The sequence below is a fragment of the Aulonocara stuartgranti genome, assembly GCF_965226115.1.
Source record: "Aulonocara stuartgranti genome assembly, chromosome: 23".
NCBI classification, from domain to species: Eukaryota; Metazoa; Chordata; class Actinopteri; order Cichliformes; family Cichlidae; genus Aulonocara; species Aulonocara stuartgranti.
In genome coordinates this window covers 22,676,269-22,694,459 of record NC_138958.1, presented here as the reverse complement: position 1 = coordinate 22,694,459, position 18,191 = coordinate 22,676,269, and the positions used below count along the sequence as shown (strand labels likewise).

Genomic DNA, 18,191 nt, shown 5'->3' with positions numbered 1-18,191 from the left:
TGATCCGAAGGGCCAGCTCTGTTCTAGGATGCCCTCTGGACCCAGTGGAGGTGGTGAGTGACAGGAGAACGGCAGCTAAGCTGTCATCCCTGATGGACAACATCTCCCACCCCATGCAGCAGACTGTGACAGCACTGAGCAGCTCCTTCAGTGGGAGACTGCGGCACCCACGGTGTGGGACGGAGAGATTTCGCAGGTCTTTCCTCCCCACTGCTGTCAGACTCCATAATAAAGACTTTAACTGATCAAGCACACACATCCATACATATGCAATAATACTAAGTGCAATAATCCTTTCTGTCATCGTTGTATTTTTACTCAGTTGTATATAGTATTTGTATTTGTATTCTATTTTTATCTTATTGTATATTTATTTTATTTTATTCTACTGTATATAGTATTTTATTCTATTCTGTACAGTTGTGTACTGTATTTATTCTTATTGTATTCTAATTTTTGCCTCATAACTTTTGCACTGTCCACTTCCTGCTGTGACAAAACAAATTTCCCACGTGTGGGACTAATAAAGGTTATCTTATCTTATCTTATCTTATGTCTGGTTCTTGTTTGTGAACATTTTCACGTTCTGTATTTCTGTATTAGTATGCATTGACACCTCATCTGATCTTCTAAAATTAGAAAAAAGAAACAAATTAAGAACCCAATTAAGTAGTCTGCAGGGGTCTTTTATTTAAATAATGGATGAACTTGGTCACTACAGGATATCTGGTTCTGGATCATTAAAGATGAAAATCAAGATTAGTTTCATTTTTCTCATCTGAGGTTGATAGTTGTTTGAGGTAAAAAAAAAACTAAAAAAAAAACGGAAACAGCAGGGACAGGCTTGGGGCGTCAGAGGATGCCCTAGAAACATCTTCCTTGGCGGGCTCAACCTGGGGTTGTGGTCACGACCTGGTTACGGGCTCTGGTGGCTCTTAGATGATGGTTTCCTCATGGCTGCATGCAGCGGGGCTGGGGGAGGGTCTGTGCTGACAGACGAAAGGTTACTGATCTAGCTGCCCCTGGGTGGGCCTGTGGCGAGCATTCTGCTGTGTCGCCGAGGTTGTGGGCGGGTGGGTGCATGGGGGCTCAGCCCTGGCGTGAGGAGCCAACTGGGGGGCTCTTCAACTCGAGGGGAGGCTGTTACATCCTTGAAGAAGTCCTCTGGTCTCCAGGAGTTCACTCTGCAGGCGGGGGAGAGATATAGGAGAGGAGCATAATGAACTTAACCTGGGTGTCTATTGTCTTGTGTAGTCTGGGAGATGAGTGGCCTCTCATCCTGTAAAGAGTTCATGCAGAGCCATCCATATTTTCTGCTAACAAACAAAGCAAAAAAAACAAAAACAATCATAAACATAAGATTATTTGCAGAGGTTCACATTGTCGGAGGTTCACTGGGATTTCCTGGACTGAAAATACCGAACAAAGTTTTCATTTGCTTTAAGGCAAAATGCAAGTGTTGCTTGGCCTTACGTCAGACAAACAAGTCATATTTTTGTATGATAACATAAAACTAATCACAAACATAAGATTAGTTTCACAGTTTTCCTCACACAATAAAGCCCAGGCTTTGTTGCACAGAAGACACTAAACAAATTTTTAATTTGCTTAAGGCAAAATGTAAGACAAACAAATCATATTTTTGTATGCCAAGTGGAAGCAGTTTTTCATATTGTTACGTCATCGTGCCTGGAATGAAAATTTCAAGAAAACAAAAATACAAAGTACATGTTTAAAGGTGGAGGGAGCACACTTTGAGACAGACATGACTGTGACCTAGTCTCATTATAATGTATATATACATATGTATATGTATATACATTTGTATATATACATATATATAAAAAAATAAAATAAAACGCCCCTGCGGGCGGTTTATCCTTCAAGCTCGGGTCCTCTACCAGAGGCCTGGGAGCTTGAGGGTCCTGAGCAGTATCTTAGCTGTTCCCAGGACTGCGCTCCTCTGGACAGAGATCTCCGATGTTATTCCAGGGATCTGCGCGAGCCACTCGCCTAGCTTGGGAGTCACCGCACCTAGTGCTCCGATTACCACGGGGACCACCATTACCTTCACCCTCCACATCCTCTCGAGTTTTTCTCTGAGCCCTTGGTATTTCTCCAGCTTCTCGTGTTCCTTCTTGCTGACAGCACTACTGGGAACACAACGAATATGACTGCACATTTACTCCGACATCATCCTAGTGCAAAGACAAGTGGAAGCAGACAAAAACAACAAGCAGGCATGCTACAAACTTTACCCGAGTCATTTAGACAGCCGTTAGCACATGATTCTCCTTATGGGGACCTGATATGTTTAATATGCTGCTGAGAATATAGCCCAGAAGAAGCGTATAGTATAGCTTTTATTTTGGAAAGAGACATTTCTCTGTAATAAACTCTCTTTTCCAAAGATGAGTGATTCCTCAATCAGATATATTTATTTTTTTACTTTGTTGTTTCAGCAACATTAAATTTAAAAACTGTACTTTTGAGTTAAAATATATTTTTATAATTTTAATAAATGACAAATTAAAAAGGCGTGAACATTTTTTGTACTGAAAAAATATCGAACCGTGACACCAAAGTATCGAACCAAACCGAACCGTGAATTTTGTGTATCGTTGCACCCCTAACACACATATATATATACATTAGCGGTTTTAGATACGGGCGATACGGGCGGTTGCCCGGGGCGGCATCGTGGTGGTAGGCGGCATCACGGGCATCGGCAAAAAAAAAATGCTCGTACTCATGCTCCCCCGACTTCAACCAGCACATATTGGGAATGGTACAGGCACCGATCGGTTTTCTATCGCCCATTTGCTGGGAGTAAGGACGCCCTTCGTTTGCGAGGTGCGCCTGCTGCTTGCGGCGCAGACAGGAGAGGGCGGGGCGGCGGGGGATTTTCTGACCGGCTGGAGCAGCATCTAATAACCAACTCGCAAAGTAAAACAAAATAAAAACAAACCAACAAACACGAAAACACCAGACATTATAATACAGACTTATAATCAGAAGAAATCTGGATTCTCAGGTACTCAAGCATTATACGGATCAGGAGGGTGGATGGGTGGTCTTGGATGCATGTCTACAGGGGCAGAAAGTGATACTGGTCAATAGAGCTGGGCGATATGAGATTTTTTCATATCACGATATGTTTTTTTCATTTCAGGCGATAACGATATCTATCACGATATAAGCCAAATAACTATATTTGTAAGATTTAAATGTGCCGTTGCTCACAAGTAAAATGTGAAATAATCAGCAGCTTTTTTTATTTAAATATTTATTTCCCATAATAAGTTCAACAGGGTAGATGTACTTAAGGAACATGAGACTTTTTCAGATAAATAAAGGCAAATATTGCAAACTACACAAAAGGCAGCCGCTAAAGCGTTTAAGTTTCAAAATAGAACAAACGAAACAGACTAAATTGTCAATTCCACTTAGAAACAAAATATTAATTCTAAAAATAAATCTTAGTTTGTTTTACAGAAGAACAGACAAAACTGACTAACTTTTGTCAATATCAAATAAACTGAGAACTAAAAGGAAATTCTCAATCTCTCCTTGTTGTATAGCTTAGCTTTTCAAACAGTTTTAACAGTTACTTTAGTCTGACAAAAGCCGAATGACGAATTAGCGCTTCCAGTCAGAGACTGAGGCTACGTCCACACGTACACGGGTATTTTTGAAAACGGAGATTTTCCGTTTTCGTTTTAAAAAAGAATCCCGTCCACACATAAAGGCAGAAATGAAGGAAAACGCTGCTATGAACATGCCAAAGCAGCAGGTGGCGCTAGATTCCTAACCGTGCAGAAATATTGGCCAATCAGAAGTCTAGAAGCCTCGGTTGGAAAAAGTAAACAAAGCTGGGGCATAGAAGCAGAACCGAGTCGTATGTGTGGACGGACAGTAACTGTGTGTATATGTAAGCATTTAAACACTGCAGAGAGTAGAATTAACAGTATTGTAGAAATTCATTTCACCGAAACAATAACGTGGCGCACAGTGTGACGCATGCACCAGTTCATTGTATTTCCAGACTTGCTTTCGGCACAATTTACAGTGCACGCTACTCTGTTTTTTGTCAGACTTGAAATAGCCGAAATACCTTCACACTACGGAACTTCTATGGCTCTTCCGTTCGACAATCTCTCCGGCGTTGGAACCATTATCTGTTTTCTCTTCGGTCACGCTCGGTTGATTTTTCTAGTTGGCACACTCATTTCCTCCATTACCCGCTGGCTGCTTCCCAAACAAACACACGTGCGGCTTGGCACTTGTGCTGTACGTTACAAGTCACGCGACGTGACGCTGCGGCTGTCATTGGTTCGGCTCTGCGCTACTTAATTTGGATTGGCTGATCTTTTTTTTTTTTTTTTTTTTTTAAGAGGACAAGAGCGGCGAGGTCTATCGCGATAGCTTAATTTCTCTATCGAGTAAAAGTTATATCGCGATACATATCGTTATCGTTCTATCGCCCAGCTCTACTGGTCAACATATATGCCCCAAATTCTCCTCAACCACAATTTTTTCACGAAGTCTGTAACACTGTGTGGAATATTGGTAATACAAATATTGTAAGTGGAGGGGATTTTAACCAGGTCAGGGATGTGTTTTTGGATAAATCCTCCCGTCCTAGACCAAGTAAGGACCCTGTTAAGTGCTGCTGTAGACGTTGTGTCAGAGAAACTGAGCCTGGTGGATATATGGAGACTTCTTCGTCCTCAAGAAAGAGACTATACTTTCTTTTCGCATCCTCACTCAACCTACTTTCTGGTGTCTCGCCCTCTGGTGATTCAAACCGTTGGGTCCTCCAGTGGTAACATTGCAGTAATGGATCATGCTCCCATTGACCTTGTTCTTTCTAGTAATGATAATGTTAAACCTTCACCCAGGTGGCGTCTGAACAACTCACTATTGAAGGATAAGGGTCATTGCGAATGTATAAGGGAAATGTGAGTGTAACGAGGGCTCTATTGACGATGTTGGAATGACCTGGGATGCTTTTAAGGCTTACCTGAGAGGGCGCCTTATCCAGTATAGCTCCCCGATTAAAAAAGCTCAGAGGGACAATCTGATGAACAGGATGAAGCTGGAACAGAATATCAAGGAGCTCGAAAAACAGCACATGCTGCACCCAGAGAGGGAAATGTGGAACAAATTAATTAAACTTAAATTTGAGATGAACAGCATACTGCAGAAAAAAGCAGAATATGCAATGTTTTGCCTGAATCAAAAGTATTTTGAACAAGGGGAGAGAACAGGTAAAATGCTGGTGCACAGGGTTAAGCAGATAAAATCTAGCAACCTTATACCATCTATTTTTGATAATAATACTAATAATAATAATAATAAGTTGACCACCTGTAAAAAAGAAATTAATGATGCTTTTACTAAATTCTGTCAGGAGCTGTGCACCTCCAATGGAGGAACAGAGGTTGTCAGATTTCTTTTCTTCTATTAAAATTCCCAACCTGTCCGAAGACCAAAGAACTGTATTAGAAGGAAAGGTCACACTAGCTGAAGTTAAGCAGGCAATTGGTAGTCTTAGATTGGGCAAATCTCCAGGCAATGACGGATTTCCTTCAGATTTTTATGAGGTGTTTATGGACGAATTAGCTCCAAGACTACTGCCAGTGTATCAAGATGCGCTTCAAAAGGGGAGATTACCACTTAGTATGCAATCGGCAGTGATCACGTTATTACACAAAAAAGGGAAAGACCCACAGTATTGTGGGAATTACCGCCCAATTTCATTAACCAACGTGGACGAAAAGATTATCTCCAAGATACTAGCTTTGAGGCTTGAGAACGTACTTCCTTGCTTGGTGCATAGGGATCAGGTCAGTTTCGTGAAAAACAGATGTTCTGCAGATAACTTAAGTAGGATATTGCATATATTCTGGAAGGACTAATTTAGATCTTTCTCCTTAGACTCAGAGAAGGCCTTCGATAAAGTTGAATATCCCTTTCTGTTTTATACGTTGAAGAGATTTGGTTTTGGTCCCATTTTCAGGCGGTGGATTCTGATGATGTACATAGATGCAATGGCTACAGTCACTACCAATGGGATAATGTCATCCTCCTTTTCGTTAAGTCGGGGCACTAGACAAGGTTCACCCTTATCACCTCTCATTTTCGCCCTGTTTTTGGAGCCTCTGGCTATTGCTCTACGTGAATGTAAGCAGATCAGAGGGGTGGATTTGGGTCAAGAAGAACATAGAACTTGTTTGTACGCAGATGACATTTTATTGATTGCAAGTAACCCAGAATGAGCGGTTCCTGCAATCTCCTTGATTATTGATTCTTTGTCTGCAATCTCTGGCTACACCATAAATTGGTCGAAGTCCGAAGCTATGCCCATTTCTAAACTGTGTCCTCCAGCCATTAGGAGCTCATGGCAGTTCAAGTGGATGCTCGAGGGTTTGACCTACTTAGGGATTAAATTGACTCCTGGTGTAGATAACATAATGCAAGTAAATATCTCCCCAGTGATTCAAAATATTCGCCCGCTTTTGGAGAATTAGGTCAAAATGAATCTGTCCCTTTTGGGCAGAATTAACCTGGTAAAGATGATCATTGCTCCTAAACTCCAGTACTTTCTCCATATGTTACCTATAGCAGTCCTGCATAACGCTTTATAATACATGTGTGGAGGGTTTTGTGTGGGCAGGCAAAAACCCATCCTTTAATCGGTCCACATTATATGCTGCAAAAAGATAGCGGCGGGTTGGCATTATCCAAGATGGTCTGGCATCATTAAGTATTCTCTCTTTCTCAGTTAGTTAAGATAAATAACTCCCCTACGGAGAAGCTGTCATGGGTTGCGATTGAGGAAAGTCTTGTGGCTCCTACCTCTTTAGAGGCCTTCCTCACTCAGAGAGGAAGACCAGTACCGTTTAAAGATCCAGTGTTGGCTTTTATACAAGAGACCTGGTTTAGAGCTCACCAATTTATCAACACTAGCCCCTTTCTCACCTCTAGAGCCTTTATCTGGTATAATAAGAAATTATTAATTGGTAAGAAACCGTTTCATGTACAGTATTAACATAAATGTTGCCATTTGATGCATTGTACCAGAGCTTAAAGCTAATTTGCATCTGCACTCTACTATTGTGATATTTTGCGGATTACATGCAAAAGATCACAACAGCAGAATATGAAAAGTAAGTCACATAATATAGTTAAATTCTGCTCAACAAACCACTAACATATTAAAATGCTATTAATATGTTAGTGGTTTGTTGAGCTCGTGCTAGGTATGGTTTCCTTATATTGCTGTTTCTTCAAGAACACCACACATTGACTGTAAAAGATCGACATAGCCTCAAGGCCTATAAAGTGAAGGCAGTGTAAAAGTGTCCAAAGCTGCCTTCCTCCTCAGGACAAAAACAACAGACACAGCCAGTTAAGACAGAGTCAGTCTATCACTATCAATCATGGATCGGCCTCCCCAGAGCCCGGACCTCAACATTATTGAAGCAGTGTGGGATCATGTTGACAGAGAACTGAACAAAAGGCAGAAACATCCAAAGAAGCCTGGAGAACTATTCCTGTAGACTACTTAAAGAAATGATGAGAAAGCTGCCTAAGTGAGTTTAGACTGTGCTGAAGAATAAAGAATAAATATTGACTTCCAAGCTCATTAAAATTGTATAAACTGTGTGTTTCCTTGATACAAGAAATGACTGCACCTATTTACCATTTCCTTGTAAAATATAAATGGAGAGGTGGCTTAAAACTGTATCGTTCTTTGGCATTTCCTTATGTTTGCATCTTCTTGGGTCTCATAAACAGGTAGCAAAACATATTTGAGGATGACAAGGCAAAAGGTTTGCCAGCGGTCTCATCCCTGTTACCTTGACACAATGTTTCCCTCTATAGCAAAAGAAAAAAGAGAATTTCATTTTTAGAAGTTCATTTTTAACTAGTTTATTACTTTAGCTTTACATTTTCTTAACCTGATAAGACAGAAGAACAAAAAACACCAGTGAGTAAAATTCAAATAAAGAAATGTGCTGAACATGGTCCCAATACTTGCAGAGCAAACAAAATTTTATACACGTCTTCTGCACAGCCAACATTTCAACAGGCACACTTGCGCAAATAACTATGAATTAACTTTGTTACTGCTGCGGGAGAAAGAACAAGTTTTGTTTTGTTTGTTTTTTCATTTCATCAACATTTTAGTTTTATACCATTAAAGCATTAAAACAAAAATATGAAATAAATGATTTCAAAATAAAAAAGAGGCCTTACATAATCATTTGACCAGATAGACATGAAACAAGTGAGATTAAAAACAAAAAAAAACTCCACTAACTGCAATAAATGAAGGCTATTCAAATAAATTTTGCAAAGTAAACTAGTTCAGTAGCAAATAAAACTGGGTCTCTTTTCACAATCATGAGTTGCCCAAAACACTTCCTCCTGCACACTTCATCTTGGCGTCCGGACACCAGGGTTTTCCCCTTCACCCCAGGCCTCGTAGTCCATCACCTGTCTGTCCATCCACAACCAGTCTCTGGACAAGAAGCGCAAACCAATCCAGATGTGTTCAGTTGTGTTATGTTTCGGTAGCTCTCTCTGATTCAGCAGCATCTCGGTCTCAGATGCCACGCTGGCCAGATCATCGTGGTGCACCCTGCAGTACTCTAGAGCTTCCTCCCAAGTCCTGCTCTCACTTAACACTTCCACACTTACCACCATTGCAGAAGAAGGTAGAAATGGGTGTTCTTTTAACGTCATGCCATTTCTCTTTATGAGTACAGCTGTAATTTTAATTTGTTCTATTTTCAGGTTTATCTAATGCCCAGAAAAACTTGGAAACCTCCCCTCCTCCTGACCAAAATCATTTGTCAGTGGAGCTCCTTGCCAGTCCTATCCAGATTTTGACACTGACATTGCTGAGCTCCCGAAGTTTGCTGATGTCATGTTCATGTTTGGCAGGGGCCAGGTCTAGTTCTTCTGACAGTAACTCTGAGCTTCAAGCCAAAGCATCTTCTCATCAATGTGAACATACTTGCAAAAGGTTTTAGAATAGCTTAGCAGAAGCAGGATGCACCTGAAGATTCAAACCATTGTGGTTTTGCATGTAAAGCAATAAAGATCTAAAGAGGTGTGTTGGTGTATGATGGATCTGTGAGTCTTTTTGTCTGTCAGAAAGTATTTGCATATTTTCATAAAAAATTGTAGTGATTTATTTATATACTACATTTGTACACAGTATCCATTCGCATGCAACTCCTCATAAGAACCGATTCTAAAATAGGAAAGCTCAGCAATTCAAAATGTAAACCCATGTTAGTTTTTTCCCCCTTTTTTATGTAAAAGAGTCAAGTAATGCTTTTCTTTGAGGAAGTAAAAGTTGTGGTAATTTAATCAGGTCAGCTTATTGCAGGTTGGTTGTCTAAAAATCCTATACAATTTTACGTGCTAACAATAAAATTGTAAATTATTATTACAATTTTATTGTTAGCACGTAAAATTGTAATTTTGTTACAAGGTCTTCCCTTAGGGCTGCTGTGAAAGTCCCTTTAGAAAGATGGATTACGACACCCTTATCGATTTTTTTTAACTTGCTTTGGGAAATTATAGTTCTTCTTTCACTTCACACTGGAAAAACAAATCAGATGTGTAATCTTTCTGACTGTCTGAATCAAAATCGAATCAAATTGAATAGAATCCGGGAACCATGAACTATAACAAGTTAAGTCAAGAGGCTTTATTGTCATTCCAACCATGTGCAGTGGTACAGTAAACAGTGAAACGAGACAATGTTCCACCAAGACCATAATGCTACATACAACATAGACAATAAACACAGGACTATATTAAGTCCAATGTGCAAAAAGTGCAAAAAACCAAAACAAAGACAGTGCAACACCAGACAGAACAGAATGATACAGATACAAGATGGTGCAGACACAACAGTGCAATAGAAATGTGGAAAAGACTGAGAATTGTGCAAAAAGTAACTTGGTTTATGAAGGTGTGCGTGTGTGTTTGTGTGTGTCAGTCCAGTCACTGAGTGTTCAGGAGTCTGATGGTTTGGGGGAAGAAATTGTTTTGCAGTCTGGCAGTGAGGGCCCGAATACTCCGGTACTTCCTGCCAGAAGGCAGCAGGGTGAAGAGTATGTGTGAGGGGTGCGTGGGGGCCTCCACAATCCTTCAAACTTCAAATCAGTTTGAGCCAAAAGAGTAAAACATGAAAGGCAGATATCTTCTATTAATCACTAGAAGATGTTGCATAAAAATAGATGACATGTGCCAAAGTCAGGTGTTTAACCCTTGTATGGTGTTCGGGTCTGTGAGACCCGTTTTCAGTTTTTCTCAAAAGAAAAATTTAACAATTAATTATTTTTTCAACCTGAAATTCATTGGCTTTGGCTTATTTTCTGTGAAGAACATAAATCTGAACAAATTTTCGATGACCACATACTGTACCTCCCCCCACGCATTTACATTACATACAAGGTGTTCGGGTCCACTGGACCCAGGTCTAATAAAAGTGTTGAAAGTGTAGGTCCTGTGTTCCCACACTCTGTCCTCCTCCTTTCTGGTGCTGCTGATAGTGTTTTCTTCCCCTCCTGCTCTCGCACAAAGTTGCAACATTGTTGAAAATTCAACTATCAACATCGTCTGCTCTGACATTCCCGCACATTTTACCCTCTTTCTTGAGGGATCCAAATTTTATTTTCTCATACCCTGTCCCTCCTGCAAATTAGGGGCATAATACTATAAATAAGACTTTGCCAGTGTGGTTCTTTATCACAACTGATCAAGATGGCAAAAGATTATCTGCTGCGAGGGCCATGCAATTGATTTTGGAAGAGAGAGGAGCTTTGGATGATGATGTTGACAAAGAGGTTTCAGAATATTTCACATTTCTGAAAATTCAGAGTCTGACAGTGACTTTGAAGAAGAGGATGAGGTTGAGCACCATTTAGTAACAAAACGAAGACGAGTACCCCATCAGCAGCCAGCTCCAGGACCAGAACAAGCCCACCAGACAGCAAGTGAAGAAATATGGATGTCAATAACTGGTGAAATTGAATGGTCTTCTTGCCCAAGAAATGAGCCACCCTACAGAGCTGTTACTGTGATAAGCCAAGGCCAACACGGCTGACAGTTACTCATGTGCAGGACATCAAGTCTTCATTTGAGCTTTTCATCCCAGATTCCATCCAGAAAATTATTCTGGTCTGGTTTGCAGACCGATACCGATACGTAATATCGGATCGGTCCATCTCTAGTTTGCAGTAATCTAGAATGAAGGTGTGTTTTTGGAGAGAGGTGGAAGGAGATGGACCAAATTGATCTACAGGCCTACTTTGGGGTTCTTATCCTTGCAGGAGTTTTCAGGTCCAAAGGGGAATCCACAGAATCTTGTGGGATGCAGAAACCGGCACGAACCTTTCCGTGCATCAATGTCTCTGGAAAACTTCAACAAAATTTCCAGGATTATCCGTTTTGATAACCGAGATGACAGACCAGCTCAACGGCAGAGAGACAAGCTAGCTGCCATCAGGACAGTGTGGGATAAGTGGGTGCACCACCTCCCCCTGTTTTACAACCCTGGGCCTAATGTCACCATTGATGAGCAGCTGATGTCATTTAGTTGTGAAACATGTTGCTTCACGTGTAAATGTGTTGTGTCTTTCCACTCACTTCACTTGATTATAACTGATTTATTTTTTTTATAACATTTTATAAAAAAAAAAAAAAAAAACGAGAAGCACATTAATTCATAAATGTGATCTAACAAAGGTAAAGGGAAAAAATTAACCATGTTTGCTGTTCATATGGCTTGTAATTGGGATGAAGTAAACATCTGTTGAGTAATTTAACATAAAATTGTTTGATAGAGTTAATTTGGAAAGCCAAAACTCTAGCGGGTCCACCAGACCCATGAACACTGGCTGAGTAACAAAAATATGAACACCACACAAGGGTTAAAGTGGGACAGTGGTTTTTTTTTTATTGTTTTGCTACAACACCAAAACAACTGCAGGTGTCCCTGAGTTGTGGCTGCAGAACTTCAGCATCTAGCTAGCCCTACTGAATAAGAGCAAGCATAAAAGGAGGAACATGTTGTGGCAGGTAATTTCCAATGCAACTTTTCTATCAGCTCAACAGACATCAGCAAACACACAAACTGTTTGTGTGCAGTTTGTTGCACAGTGTGTTGCTAGCTAAAGGTCCAGCTGCTGCATTTCAAAAGAACAGAAAAGAAGCTCTGGTGCTCATGGTCAGAGTAAGGTTACATCAGAAGTGTAGCAGAGATGAGTTTGCATTTAAGCTGATGATGCTTAGATTAATTTACTGAATTACAATTTTATGCCAACTATATACTTTCTATATAAAGGCAGTATACACAGCATAGTTTCAGTGTAGGGGATGTAAATCCACAAGGAGAAACAGGTCAGCTGATCACATCATGTTCACTAAGAAAACCTACTGAAGCTCACATTATAAATTTTTGTCAGTTGTGATTATTTTTCTTGTGCTGAGACACGATACAGATCTTAGTGTTTTATGACGAGCTGAATTCCACTGTAACCTCTCTATTCTCATTCTACTGTTTAGGTGTGGAGGCAAAGTGTCATGAACCGCAGTGCATGCACACAAGCGGGATCCAAGAGCAGACTCAATGCACCTAATGCGAGCAAGAACAGTCTTTATTGTTTTAACAAAGGGTGACCCGGAAAAACCAAGGAAGCGAAAATGTGGAACTGAAGAAAACCAAGAAGACAAACGACACAGGGAAGCCGTAATCGGGACCGTGGGAGGCTGCAACACAAAGGGGAGAAAATTACTAGAGAGACACAACAGAACAGGGCTTTAGTAAGTGGCTTACGATCAGAGTGGGACCGTGGGACTCGGAAGGGGGAAAGTGTGTCTGTGGCTAGCGAATCCGAGGAGGCAGGGATGAGGTCAGATGACACACTTAGTGATCCGAGCAGGCTGGAGGACAGGCAGGTGGCAGATACAGATGCCGGATCGTAACCTAGGCACACGAAGGCAGAATTAACGTAGTTCACGTAACGCATATATACAAAGCTTTTTGCGAGGAGCCTAGTTACCACGGAGGGGTGACTAACGGACTGGCTTGGAGCATCCGTCAGCGCAGGGTTAAATAGTGCTCCAGGTATCCATGGGATGCAGGTGTGATGGTGATGACCCAGCCCAGGGGTGTGGCCACCAGGGCATCCCACACACTCCAAAGACACAGGGCCACGGACCATGACACAAAGTCACCCACTACAATGTAAGCAACACAATTTTGTTTTTTAATTCTCTTTCACTGCTTGTGTCCCACATAAACGATTCAAACTAAGTTAATTTGTTAGAATTAGAATATTAATTAGAATAATTTTTATATTCTATTCTACTAATATAATTTTATTATTATATTAATATAGCACAAGGTTCAGTTACCTTTGTACATTTCAAAGCCTGTATTTTTTTCACTTTTACTGGAGTAAAAACCATATGTTCCTGTACGTCTTAAAAAAAATACATAAAAGAAATTTAAAAAAAATAAAACAGGACTTTTGCCACTTCTGCTAAGCCAATTCTTGTCAAATTGTCACATTTGATAACATGTCACATTTTATCAAAATCTAAAGGTGGTGATGATTGTTAGGTTTGTAGCTTGAACCTATTCGCTGGAACGTTGAAGACAATATAATTACACAGCAAGCAAGACACGAGTAGGCAAAGTTCTTCATGTTTCTCGTGCACAGGAGAGAACCGGACAAACGCCGTTCCTTCCCTTTACCCCAGTTGCTCTCATCCGCTCCCCGTAACACTGATCTTTTATTGAGGTTACATGAATAAGCAAAGGTTCATTAACATATGACGTCTACATACAAACAAAAAGTACCTTGCCTGTGTGTGACCCCATAAATGACTTCCCTAAACCTGCTGGTCTGGAAGTCCAACAGTTCATCTAAACAAAAGGCACTTAGCCTAAAACAGATATAGCCACGTTTATCCTACCATAAAACAATAAGACAAGGTACGACCTCTTCCCATGCTCCCAGGATGCACACCAAGCCTTTGCAGCCTGCTAAAGATCACACATCCTATCACTACACAATTGATTATACACCTCTAAGCATATATGGTTAAATATTTCTAAACATAAATGACAATCAACAATACAAACCCTAACAATGATATTTTAATATCTGGAGTTCCTGGCTGTATTTGTACATCTTTTTGTCAACACAAACAAGGATGTTCCTCATAGATATAGTATATATCTCTGTCGTCAAACCTCATCAACAATCCATGCAAAAAGTCAGTAGAATGCCAGACAGCTCATGTTGAGAAATCAGTTTTGCCCCGGTTCTTTTTTATTCCTCGAGCATCCAGAGACGGCACTGGACTCAGTAGTCATTTTCACAAAAGCTTTATTCATCTTTACTCATCTTTATTTATCCTCATTTAAGCATGCATTCTTCTAGAAGGGAAGACTTGCCAGGCCAGTGCCCCTCTGCAAAATCTTCACTCCTTTGTCTGTGAAACACAGTTTTGTAGGAGCGACCTCATCATAAAACCTCCCATGGTGAGCTGCAAACTCTGTGTCTGTGGCTATGTGCACAAGCACGTAAATGCCTGTGTGTGCACGTACCCGTATGTCTATGTAAGTGCACATGAGTGAGTGTGCGTGTGGATGTGTGTGCGTAACAGTTAAAACACTATGTGCGTATATCTCTATGTACGTGCCTTCCTGAGGGTCATAAAAGTCCATCTCCCTTCCAAACCAAAGTTATTTAGTTACAAACTTTGAGACTCCCACCCAGGCATGCCCTGAGGAATTTCCACTCAGCATTAACTCCTCTTTGTCTTACACAGTTCAACTGGGGGAGGGTCTCCTAAAATCTACTCCTAAGTTCATGACACAGTCAGGTCTTTATTTATATCCAGGGCAGTGTCAGTGTCTCACAATTCTATATCCTATCTAACACATTCCTAAACTCTAAAATAAGCTAAACATTCCTACACTCTGCACACTGCAATATGTGTGGATTCACTCTGCATGCAAATATGAGAGTAGTCTCAAAATGTGAGAAACATCACTGTGAACAACAAAAAATCTGGAGTTTAATTTACTAACTTCAGGTTACACAGTTAAACACACATATGAAGTGGTGAAACCCAGTGCTTCCAAGATTCAAGGAAATTTGTCAATAAAGAAACCAAAAAATTGCACATCAAAGAGCAAAATATCAATAATATCAAAGGTGACAATGAACAAACACCATCTATACCAACCTTAATAAATAATTCAAATGAATTTTATAAAGTAAATTCAAACTGTAATCTCTCTTCACAATCACGAGCCTCCCAAACATGCAGTCCCTTCTGTGACTTGTATGGCTGCACACTTCATCTTTGAGTGTGGACATGTTGGTTCCCCTCACCTCACACCAGGCCTCATAGCCCATCTCCTGCTCATCTACCAATAGCCAGTCCCCAGGCAAGAAACACAAGCTAATCCAGCTGAGTTCAGTGGTGTTATGTTTCTTCAGTTCTCTCTGGATCAGCAGCATTTCAGTCTCAGACGCCACACTTGCCAGGTCATCATGGTGCTCCCTGCAGTAATCCAGAGCTTCCTCCCAAGTCAGTTCCTCCTCCACCACTATTGCACGGTAGCAGAAGAATGTGTTGATATTCTGTGGGTTTGCATCATTCCACCTGTTTATCCACACACAGCCACTGTCTTCAACACTGTGACAGTTGTTAGGTTTACCTGGTGCCCAGAAAAACATGGTAGCCGCTCCACCTCCTGACCAAAGCCATTTTTCTCTATCTGAGGAATTTCTCTTCAGTCCTATCCAGATACATCTATTGATACTACCAGAGAGCTGCTCAAGTTTGAGATTATCATGTTCATTACTGACAGGAGCCAGGTCTGTGTATTGCTGCCAACAGTGTGTCAGAGCAAGCTGCCAATTTTTTGGCCGTTCAATGTAAAATTACTTGGTAAACATTACAGATAAACTCAGCAGAAACAGGATGCACATGAAGAGCAGATCCATCCTTAACTTGTTTTACAGAATTTTGCTGAAAAAAAAAAGAGGTCTGATGATGCTTGTTAAAGCTGTGAGCCTTTTGAATTTCTCAGAAAACATTTGCATTGGGGCGGCTCTTAATTCACTGAACCTGTGGTATTCATGACCCATGGAAGAAATCGCAGGTGCTGCTCATATGTATTTTGATTTAGGTCAATTCATGTTTATATTGTCCTCTTGACTGGAGTTCATAAATACAATTATCAATACATAATTATCAGAAATTCAACAGACTCATTTTAATTCATATTACATATCCTGCTTCTATTTGTAAACATTTTTCAAATCTGCATTTCTGTCAGGGTCGGACGGTGCCCCGACTGGTCGACCTGCCTGTGTGTGTGTGTGTGTGTTCTCCTCTCTCTCGCTCTGTTTTTCTTGACTCTGCTGCGATTGTTACGAGGTCGCGTGGCAACGAGAGACCTCCAACCCAGAAGCGCTGCCGCTCTGAGCTGCCTCACCTGAGACCGAGGCTGTATCCCAATTCAGGCAGCCTTAAAGTACGCAGCCTCAACGATCCTCAAGGGCCGCGTACTCAAAGACCACTAAGGCCGGAAGTGCGAGGCTTGCGAAATGGGACGGTCTAGCCTCTGTTGCGCTGCCCAGGTTGCCTAGCAACCATGATACTAACAGCTGGAAACGTTTCATACAGCTTTGTTTGACAGAAATGAAAGAGAAAATCTTATGTTCATTTGTTTGTTTGTTTCTACATGAGCTTTGATCATTCTCTGTAAGATTAAGCTCAGCTATTAAACGGCGTATATTTTGAAGTAAAGGCTTTAAAACCAAGTTAGTACAAACGTCACTAATGTTACATAACTTTGCCGACATGTGGCCAACAGTAATGTTTTAATGTTCTTCGTTATTAAACATTTGCACATAAATAAGTGACATAATATTCAGTACTTACTTTTCACAGTTTACTCTTCGGCTGCTCCGCTTCTGCCGTCTGCGGCAGAATTATCCACACCGACTTCCGCGCTATGAATTGTGGGATATATGGGACCACGAAGTCTACACTGCCACAGCCTTAAAATTCAGGGAAATGAAGGATGCATTTCAGGGCCGCATTTCGAGCAGCCTTTGAATTGGGACAGCCTTCGGCGCGCCGCTGTGACGTAATCGGCCTTGAAATGCGTACTTTAAGGTTGCAGACCCTGAATTGGGATACAGCCCGATTCCTCGCCAGCTGCTGCCATCATCCACCATCGTTGGCAGGACTATTTAATGGTGTGGCTGAGCGGCAGACATCGCTGGAGTATTGCACCAAGCTCGGTAGCTAGCGGAGGGAAGCTAATCGTGTTTGTTTTTGCCTGCTCCCAGAAGGAGGAAGGAGAGACTTTACGGAGTTTCGGGAGTTTGTGGACACTGACGCACTGCCACGCATCACAGAGGAAAAAGGGGAGAGGATCACTAAAAGGATTTGAACTGTGGATAACTGTTGACTGGTTTTTCTTCACTGTAAATAAAAGCACTGTTCAACTTAAGCAAGAGGTCCGCATCTGGGTTCCCTAACTCACCTGCCTTGACAATTTCTGCATTGATATAGCTAAAAACATCATCTGAGTTTGTAAAATGAGTTATAAGAAACCAATGAAGAACCCAATTAGGCAGTCTTAGACTTAATGGATGAGTTTGGTCACTTCAGGGTATCTGGTTCTGGACTATTTCAAGCTGAACGTTAAGATTTGCTCCAGTCCGAGGCTGTGCCCCCCCCCCCCCCCCCCCCCCCCCACACACACACACACACACCCTCTAGCAGATCATTACATGAAGGAACCTTTTAAAAAAACCAAAAATACAAGCGCGTCCATGCTCACAGGTGTACACACGGGTGATCACACCCACAAACTACACCCTTTTTGGCTCCTACCTCAAAGCACACTGTGTTCTGTTGATCTTATGTGCTGCACAATAATGTTTAATATTTAGTATTTACTGTCATATTCCCATATATCATTGTGATGTTGTTTATTCTATTACTCTTGTTCTCTTCTGCTTGTTTTCTTTTTTCTTTCTCAGCAGGTGATCCAGGTGATTGATATTTGCTTTTTTTTTTCTTTTTTTTTCTGCTCATTCTGTTGGTTTTTGTCTTTTGCC

At 41.1% G+C, this 18,191-nt stretch overlaps 1 long non-coding RNA gene across 2 annotated transcripts; it reads right to left on the bottom strand.

Moving 5' to 3' along the window:
• Window positions 1-11,975: 11,975 nt before the first annotated feature.
• LOC309700983 lies at window positions 11,976-16,542 on the bottom strand. 2 transcript variants are annotated; one of them, XR_014274824.1, is made up of 3 exons: window positions 15,441-16,542; window positions 13,092-13,269; window positions 11,976-13,015 (listed from the first exon to the last, which is right to left on the bottom strand). It is a non-coding gene; the product is annotated as an uncharacterized lncRNA (long non-coding RNA). The 2 variants fall into 2 exon arrangements; XR_014274825.1 differs by lacking the exon at window positions 15,441-16,542 and adding an exon at window positions 14,291-14,920.
• Window positions 16,543-18,191: the final 1,649 nt, after the last annotated feature.